Below are 9171 nucleotides of genomic sequence, written 5' to 3' on the forward strand. Positions count from 1 at the left end.
AAAATGAGTGTCTTGTGATGGCCAGGTATGTACAGTACAACAAAAGGTAGGCAGTCGGTTTAACTTCACCATTTCTAAGTGGACCTTTTACATTAATATGACTGGACTTCTAGTTTTTTTTTTTTTTTTTTAATGAATGTTTATTTTACAGTAATAAAAATAGCATTAGGCTCAACCAAGACAAATGTAGGCCCACCCTAATATGAAATTCTGGTACTGCTAATGAATCAGATGTCAAAATTTTGCATTTTACATAGAATGCAATTCTGTATAATTAAATAAACAGAATAACATAAAAAGAGCTGGGGACTACTGTGTACCCCATTTAATAAAGGAGGTCAAAAAATGTCAACAATAAGGATGTTGCAAAGACTCTCAGGTCCTTGCAAGTCTCTGGGCACTGACTTCCAGTGCCTAAGTAGTTTAGGTATTTCCTGGGTCAGAAGGGGCAGGACCTCCGGGGTTGTACCAGAAGTGATGTTACAGTCCATCCTGGGACATGTGACAAGAGAACATTTCAAAATATTACAATTAATCTCATCACCAGGTGGTGGGGTGGAGATATCTACCAAAAGAAGTGTAAGGCTCTCCTTTAGCCTATGGGGCACCCTTGGGCTATCTCTACCCATAGCAAGCAGCTGAACACCCACTGTCCTGTATTGTTAGCCTCCCAACTGGGAAAGGGACTGCCAGCCATCCCGGTCAGGCTTTTAACCCATCCATGGTGTCCCTCCACCTCCACCTCCTAGCATGGAGAGGGAATATAGCATCTCCCTTCTTGACCATGCTTTATAGTGACATCCTTTGCCAGGCAAGGGAGTGGAGTCCATCTTGGCTGGGATGCCAGTCAGTCCATCACAACATAAAGATGAAATACACCGTAACAGTGAGGAACAGATTTGAATTTGTGACAGTAGAGAACATACCAATCTGTTTGAAGTTTAAAAAGCCAAGTGAATGTGTCAAGTTAAATGATATATAGGAGAGAGAAAAAGAAAACATGGATGACAAAATTAAATTAAGGATCTTAAGAAAGACAAAAAAACCCCAAAAATCACACCTAAGAACAGTAACAATATAAAATGTTGATTACAGGAATCAAGCAAAATTTAGAAAAGATAAAGAAGAGTGGATAAACCGTGTGAGGCAGTAGAGAATGTGAAATATTGTGGTGATATGCATAAAAAGATAAAACGCTCATATGTACAGATTTGTATACATTTACTGGGTGTTTGAAGGTAAAGGTTGGATGGACACTCATGAAAGAAGCAAATATAATTTTAGACAATATGAATACATTAATGAGTTGTTTAAAGACACAAGAGGTGAGAAACTAACATTTATAAAGAGCATGAGTGACCCACCGATTATGACATTGTAAGTCAAAGAGGCAGTGAGGATAATAAAAAAACAATGCATTAATGAAATGATTCAAGCATTGGAAGATTTTGGGACTGGGCTATGGTTAGGGTTGAAACGTAGACAGAGTTGCTGAATGAACATATGATAGCAAGAAAGTACCTAAAGAAATGAACAAGTCAGTCATTATTTTTACTGCTGAAAAAAAAACCTTGAGCAACTGAATGCAAGTTACACAATACAATTAATCTGACGAGTCATATTGTTAAAAGTTATACAGTAATCCCTCCTCCATCGCGGGGGTTGCGTTCCAGAGCCACCCGCGAAATAAGAAAATCCGCGAAGTAGAAACCATATGTTTATATGGTTATTTTTATATTGTCATGCTTGGGTCACAGATTTGCGCAGAAACACAGGAGGTTGTAGAGAGACAGGAATGTTATTCAAACACTGCAAACAAACATTGTCTCTTTTTCAAAAGTTTAAACTGTGCTCCATGACAAGACAGAGATGACAGTTCTGTCTCACAATTAAAAGAATGCAAACATATCTTCCTCTTCAAAGGAGTGCGTGTCAGGAGCACAGAATGTCACATAGATAGAGAAAACAATCTCTAGCAAACAAATCAATAGGGCTGTTTGGCTTTTAAGTATGCGAAGCACCGGGGCACAAAGCTGTTGAAGGCGGCAGCTCACACCCCCTCCGTCAGGAGCAGAGAGAGAGAGACAGATAGAGAGAGAGAGACAGATAAAAAAATCAATACGTGCCCTTTGTGCTTTTAAGTATGCAAAGCACCGTTCAGCATGTCGTTTCAGGAAGCAGCTGCACAAAAGATAGCAACGAGAAGATAATCTTTCAGCATTTTTAGACGAGCGTCCGTATCGTCTAGGTGTGCGAACAGCCCCCCTGCTCAATCCCCATACGTCAGGATCACAGAAAGTCAGCGCAAGAAAGAGAGAAAGGTAAGCTGGGTAGCTTCTCAGCCATCTACCAATAGCGTCCCTTGTATAAAATCAACTGGGCAAACCAACTGAGGAAGCATGTACCAGAAATTAAAAGACCCATTGTCCGCAGAAATCCGCGAACCAGCAAAAAATCCACGATATATATTTAAATATGCTTACATATAAAATCCGCGATGGAGTGAAGCCGCGAAAGGCGAAGCGCGATATAGCGAGGGATCACTGTATTATATAAATCATCATGATAAGAGAAAGGAAAACCAGATCAATGTCACTTTATTGAAGATACTGAGACACAAAATGCAAGTTTCACCCTTAGGATGATTTATGAATTTGCCACTGAGGTCCAGAGAGACCTTTATGTATGTTTTATTGATTATACTAAAACTTTTGATAAGGTGACACATGAAGAACTTATGAAAATCCTTCACCAGTTGGATATTGATGGGAATTGGAATAATTAAATATCTGCATTGGGAATAAAGAACAGCAGTAAGAAATGAGATCTTCCAACTAAGAGGGAAGTCAAGCAGGATTTTCCTTCTCACCTTAGCTATTCAACCTTTATGGTGAGCAAATTTTAGTATCTCAAGCTAGATAACTGGTTGATTTAATCTGACTAACTTGCAATATGCAGATAACATAGTGCTGATAACTGCTTCTAAAGAAAAACTCCAAAAAATATTACATAGACAGTTGTGAGAAGAAAGAGCAAAGAGGGGATTGACTCAATTGCATAAGGAAACTGAAGGAATGACTGTCACAAAGAAGAAATACAAAAAAGCAAACTGAATGTACTGTAGCTAACAAAAAAAGACATTCAATTACTCCGGAAGCATAAAAACACCTGATTGTAGAGCTCATGGTGAAATTGGGAGAAGGATTGGAATTACAAAATGTACATTTAAAAGTTTGAGCAAGATACTAAATAATAATAATACTTCCTTGGATACATGGCTCAGAATGTTGCAGTGCTACATTCATTCCACACCAACATAGGGAAGCGAATGTTGGTGAATTTTAAAGCAAAGTGAGGGATGACTCAAAGCTGCAGATATGTGGTTTTTGAGAAGAATGTTGAAAATCTCATGGAAGAAGAGAGGAACAGATGAGGAAATGCTGCAAAAAGCCTGAGTAAGAAGAGAATTGATCTAATGAATCAGGAGATGTCAGCTGGAATTTCCAGAGCATATACTGAGGAAGGAGAAGTTTTACAGCGATAGGAGAACTTGTAACCATCCATCCATCCATTTTCCAACCCGCTGAATCCGAACACAGGGTCACGGGGGTCTGCTGGAGCCAATCCCAGCCAACACAGAGCACAAGGCAGGAAACAATCCCGGGCAGGGTGCCAACCCACCGCAGGACACACACAAACACACCAAGCACGCACTAGGGCCAATTTAGAATCGCCAATCCACCTAACCTGCATGTCTTTGGACTGTGGGAGGAAACCAGAGCGCCCGGAGGAAACCCACGCAGACACGGGGAGAACATGCAAACTCCGCGCAGGGAGGACCTGGGAAGTGAACCCAGGTCTCCTAACTGTGAGGCAGCAGCACTACCACTGCGCCACCCTGAACTTGCAACCAACAGGACATAACATTCAGGAGGTATATAAAGGGATGGACAGGCAAAATATTTGAGGAGCTTATTTATTACAACTTCCCAGAATAGAGACAGATGGAAAGTCATGATTTTCCATGTCATAAGACATGGCATATGATGATGATGATGAGCGGAATTGTGTTTTCTGTTAAATGAAGAGGAGTTATGTATATTAATCCATGCTTGATATCATGGTGCTGTGTTGCATGTTGGTCGGACATGAAAGTAAGTACTTCCACTCTATTCCTACATGTGTCAATATTACTTATACTACTACTACTACTACTAGTTTACATACACCTAAATTACTAGATTTAGTTGGATTCAGATAATAAATTTAAAAACTTTATTCTAATCCTTTTGGAGTACCTCCAGACTTTTTTTGGACATCTTAGTCGTGGAGCTCTTTGGATCTTAATTAAAGAATAAAACAATTAGAGAAGAATGTCCTTTCCCCATAATACTCCCTACAAGCATCATTTGGAGTTCTCAGTCTACATAAGATGCTTTTTATTATTTTTTGTTGTTTTACAAATTAAAATATGTGTTTAAAACACTAACACATAAGGAAGGGTGAGAACTACAATACAAAAAATTAGCACACATCTGGCCTACCTATGTCTTATAGTACAAACATGTGCCATCATTTCCAGGACGCGTGTTTGTTCATCTCAGTACAAAAAAATTCATTCTCACTAAGGTTGTCCTTACATTGACAATGAATTCTCTCCAAACTTAGTAATTTCCATCAAATGTTGATGTTAATGTCCAGTGCAAGGGTGTGTCTTACAAAGTTCTGTGGCCATTTAAGTGGAGCTTCCTCGGACACCTACAACTTTGGCATGGCTGTTTGGCCTGAACTGTTGCCAGGGACACTGTACAAGAAACACCTCAAGTCAACATTACATGTAAAGGGAAAACCACCTCTTGGCGCTCTTCCATATACAAAGCAGGTATCCGTTGTTGATATACTCTCATCCCGTTACATACAATAAGCTGTCCTGTAGCTTGTAGGTCTCTATCATTCTATTTCCCTCTCCTTATTCCTTCTGTCAGAGTCGTCCCATTGACAGGTCACAGAAGTGAGCCTGAATGCTCGAGTGGGCCACTCCTTGACATTAGGCAAATGCATCATTTTTATGAACTCTATCAAAATCAGGGTTGTGATGTATTTCTCCCAAAGGTCCCTGAATAGCTTTCATTACAAGATCCAGTTATGAATGGCCTGAACCTCTGTAAAATTTTTCTTTGAGATCTGATAATTATTTTTTGGAGGTTTAGAAAAATGTAGGATTCAACTTAATTTTCATTTTGTACTTACATTTTGATTTGAGACTTATTTTATTTAATGGTTTTAGATAAATGCTGTAAATAAATAGATCAATTGACAGATAGAACTTTATTTGTCCCCAGTGGTAAATCTAACTTTTATGGTTATCGTATAAAAATACTGTGACACTATCTTGTATTTTTGCGGGGTCAGCCATTTTAGACATTTATTGCCATAATGTGTCGATGTGTTCTTAGGGACCAAGGTCCTAGAAGTCGCACCATATGACATAAACCATGCGTAGATTGTCATTGGGGTGCAAATGTAACTATCTAAAACCTTTCACAATTCTGGTTGTGGAATATTTTAGCCAGGTTCTTTAAAACTTGTTTATTGTGTGAGATTTTTGAGACCTTGACAATCCCCCCCAACTGTGCTGTGCACCGAAACTCTAGTTAACATAGACAAGGATTGCTTGTCCATCGCCGGTGCAACTGCAAGTTCATAGACTCTCCGTATAACATGTTTGTTGCCCAATGGTCAATGCAGGGAGCACTTTAAAACCGTCCCCTGACTTGGCAGTGTGCTCACTGCCGGTCTTTTCACTTGTGCTGGAAATATGTCTAATCTTCTAATCTGAGAATTGTGCGAATACAGGATGACATTAGCGTCATTGCGTGCAGGCTTGGTTTTTGTGTGTGCTAAGGAGACAGCTCCCATTTGGATAGCTTTAACACAACAATAAAGCTGATTTTGCCAGAAACCTGGACTCACCTCCTTCACTGTTGTTCAAGTCTGTGACCCACACATCACAATCGTTTGCATACTGGGCTTTGTCATTTCATTGTTTAATGTATGGTTTTGATTCCTGATAGTCCTTTGGTTTAAGATTTTATGTCCCAGTCCATTATCTTCTTTAGTTTTGTGACTTACAAGTATTGTCTGTGGCAGAACAGATTCAGTCCTACTGTGGATGGGGCTCCAGTCCCTCAGAAGACACATTCATGCCCACAATCATCTTAATTTGGACATATTTGGGATAATGATATAAATTCAGTTTTACTGAAGAACATCCAGACTACAGAAACTAATTCTAAACCCACTGCTGTGAGGCTGGATCATTGACCACTGTGTTGTCCTCACCGAAAATATAACCGTTAAATCACCTGAAGCTAATTACTCCAAATGAGCATGTCAGCAACACATTGGTTTAGATCCTGGATTGCAATCAAACAAATGTATAAAGCATGGTGTCATGTTGTATTTTGATACACCTATTTAAAACTTTCATAATGATAGCAAGTTGTGAAAGATTTCCTCACAGAAAAATAAAATAAGCTAAACATTTAATCTTGAAGATATAAAAAAAAACATTTGTTAACAAACTTGCAAATAACATTGCAATGTACTACCTGATTCTTTCACTTTAAGTGCATTTAAGAAATGTTATTTGGAAGTGTAAAATGTCTGATACGATGGTGTGTTGTGGCTGTACATTGTATTTTTTCAACCAATTTAACAATCAGTATTTAATTCCTGCTTCGAATCTGACACTTTTTTTTTTTTACATTTTATTCTAGAGTCAAAGAAAGATACCACAGCTTCTAATTTATTTTTGTGAAAAATTCAGAAAGAATTGAGCTTTTCACTTTGAATATTAATACCAAAGGCTCTCTATTTTCATGTCATTCTTTTAAAATAACCTTTTTTCTGTGGAGTTTGATCACATAAATCAATTTTGTGCAAATAGAAACAAACAGAAAAGAGGTAATCAGATGCAGGTACAAATGACAAGGAATGCTGATGAGGTGTTGCTACTGTTCTTATAGTATGTTCTGTTCACTACATATTGTACAAGAGCATACACAAACCTCTTTTTATGAATATTGTTTTGTTCTAAGTGATTTTTTAATTTTTTCATCATATACTAGGGGGCTCTGCCTCCTGCTCGCCCACCCCTGGATTTGGTTAACTGGATATACAATTTAAAGAGATTGTTATTTTCATGGGAATTGTTACATATGCATCACTAGATGACTGTGGTCTTGTTTGAAAATGGTTGAAAGTAGGGCGTGACTTGAAAGAATCTAATGGCAAAAGTCACTGTCTGGCTGGACTTCATTCTAAAAAGTCTCTCAAAAAGTCATGTCTCGTCCCAAGATTTTTTTATTATAATAGAGAGATATGTATGTGTTTGCCCTGCAATGGGCTGGCGCCCTGTCCAGGTGTTGTTCCTGTCTTGTGCCTGATGCTTGCTGGGATACGCTATAGCTGTGCAGCAATCTGGCCTTGAAAAAGCGGGTTAGCAAAATGGATGAATGAAAATACAGGTTATATCCACGTTCTGTTTGACTGATGCAATATATCTATTATTGTATAATTTAAGATGCGTCTGAAATATTGTTATTTATCTAACTTGATTTGTTAATTTTTATATCAACTAGAGGGAGCACATAAAGTTGCACAGGAAAGTAATTTTAAGCTCTGGGGTATTCCACAAAACGAGCTTAGCGAGTAAGCCTCACTTCGGTCCAGATGGGGAGTTACACCAAAGAGGATTAGATCAAGTCCCTTTTGGTAATTGAGGCAACTAAGCATCACGTCTTAGTCTGGCTCATATCAGGCTAAAGATGAAGTTTAGCAGAGTTTTATGAAAATAATACAATTAGTTTGTGGAAACATCTGGAACTGAATGTGTCCTCACAGGCAATCACACAATAGCAATTATATCTTTTTTCAATATAATCACAACAAGGCAATAAAATAAAATAAATAAATAGACATTTATTATTAAGTTATTGCTCTTAAATTAGACCAGAGTATTCCCAAATCTCCAGACTAGATACAGGCTGCAAGTCCACCACAACATACAAAGCAATACGTTTTTGTACCAGAGAAGGTGCAATAGCAGGCTTGCTTTGAGCACTGACTTCCATATTTTGTTGGGTTGTGACTGTTTTGTGACTGATGACTGCATATAATAGAACAGTAAAAGGTACAGTGTCTGCTGGATACTGTTGCTAATACATTGGGAAAAGCAGACCTTAAGTAGTCTGTTGAAAAGGTAATAGTAATATTATTACTTACTAGCTGTACTACCCATCTAAGATGAGTTGAAATCTAAATAATCAACATGGACCTTGATATTAATATCTGTGATGCACCATGCAATGATGTGTCTCTGTTATATGCCATTTTGTAAAATCAGTGTTAATGTTTATGATGTGTGATCTACTGGAACCGGAGAGATAGAGCAACTTGATGGACACAGATAAACACAGACACACTTATCCTTTTATTAAGGTGGACTTTTCAAAAGTACTTGTATTATACCTGACATAAAAAGTAATACTATTACATATGTGTCAACACAATTTTTCCATTATTTCCAAATTAGAAACTTTGCTAAACAAAATCTGCCTGATTTTCCTCGCCTCCCAACAATTTCTATTCTAGAAGAATATTGATCACTCTTGAGGACTCGGACAGCATTTCTATAATATATAAAACATTTTGAAGTCCCTTCCTTTCAAAGATCCCAGAGTACAGTGGGAAAAGGATCTCTTACTCAACATTTCAGAAAAGGAGTGGAAGGCAACCAATGCACAGAATTTACTCGAGTTGCATATATGCAAAACATTCAATTATTCAACTAAAAATCTTTCATTGAACATATCTATCTTGTTTAAAATTGTACAAAATATGTCCAGGGCAACTGTGAACATTGCAATCGAGCTCCAACCTCACTGGGCCATATGTTTTGGGTGTGCACCAAATTAACGTCATTCTGGACCAAAATCTTTAAATGCCTGTCAGACAGCCTTGGTGTCACAATCCCTCCTAATTCATTAACAGCTGTGTTTGGTGGACTTCCAGATGGGCTTGAAGTGGAGAAGGACAAACAGTAATTGACTTTAATTCAATATTAGCATGCAGACTTATCTTACTCAACTGTAAGAATCATATCCCACC

The sequence above is a fragment of the Erpetoichthys calabaricus genome, chromosome 13 (genome assembly GCF_900747795.2).
Source record: "Erpetoichthys calabaricus chromosome 13, fErpCal1.3, whole genome shotgun sequence".
Classification (NCBI taxonomy): Eukaryota; Metazoa; Chordata; class Cladistia; order Polypteriformes; family Polypteridae; genus Erpetoichthys; species Erpetoichthys calabaricus.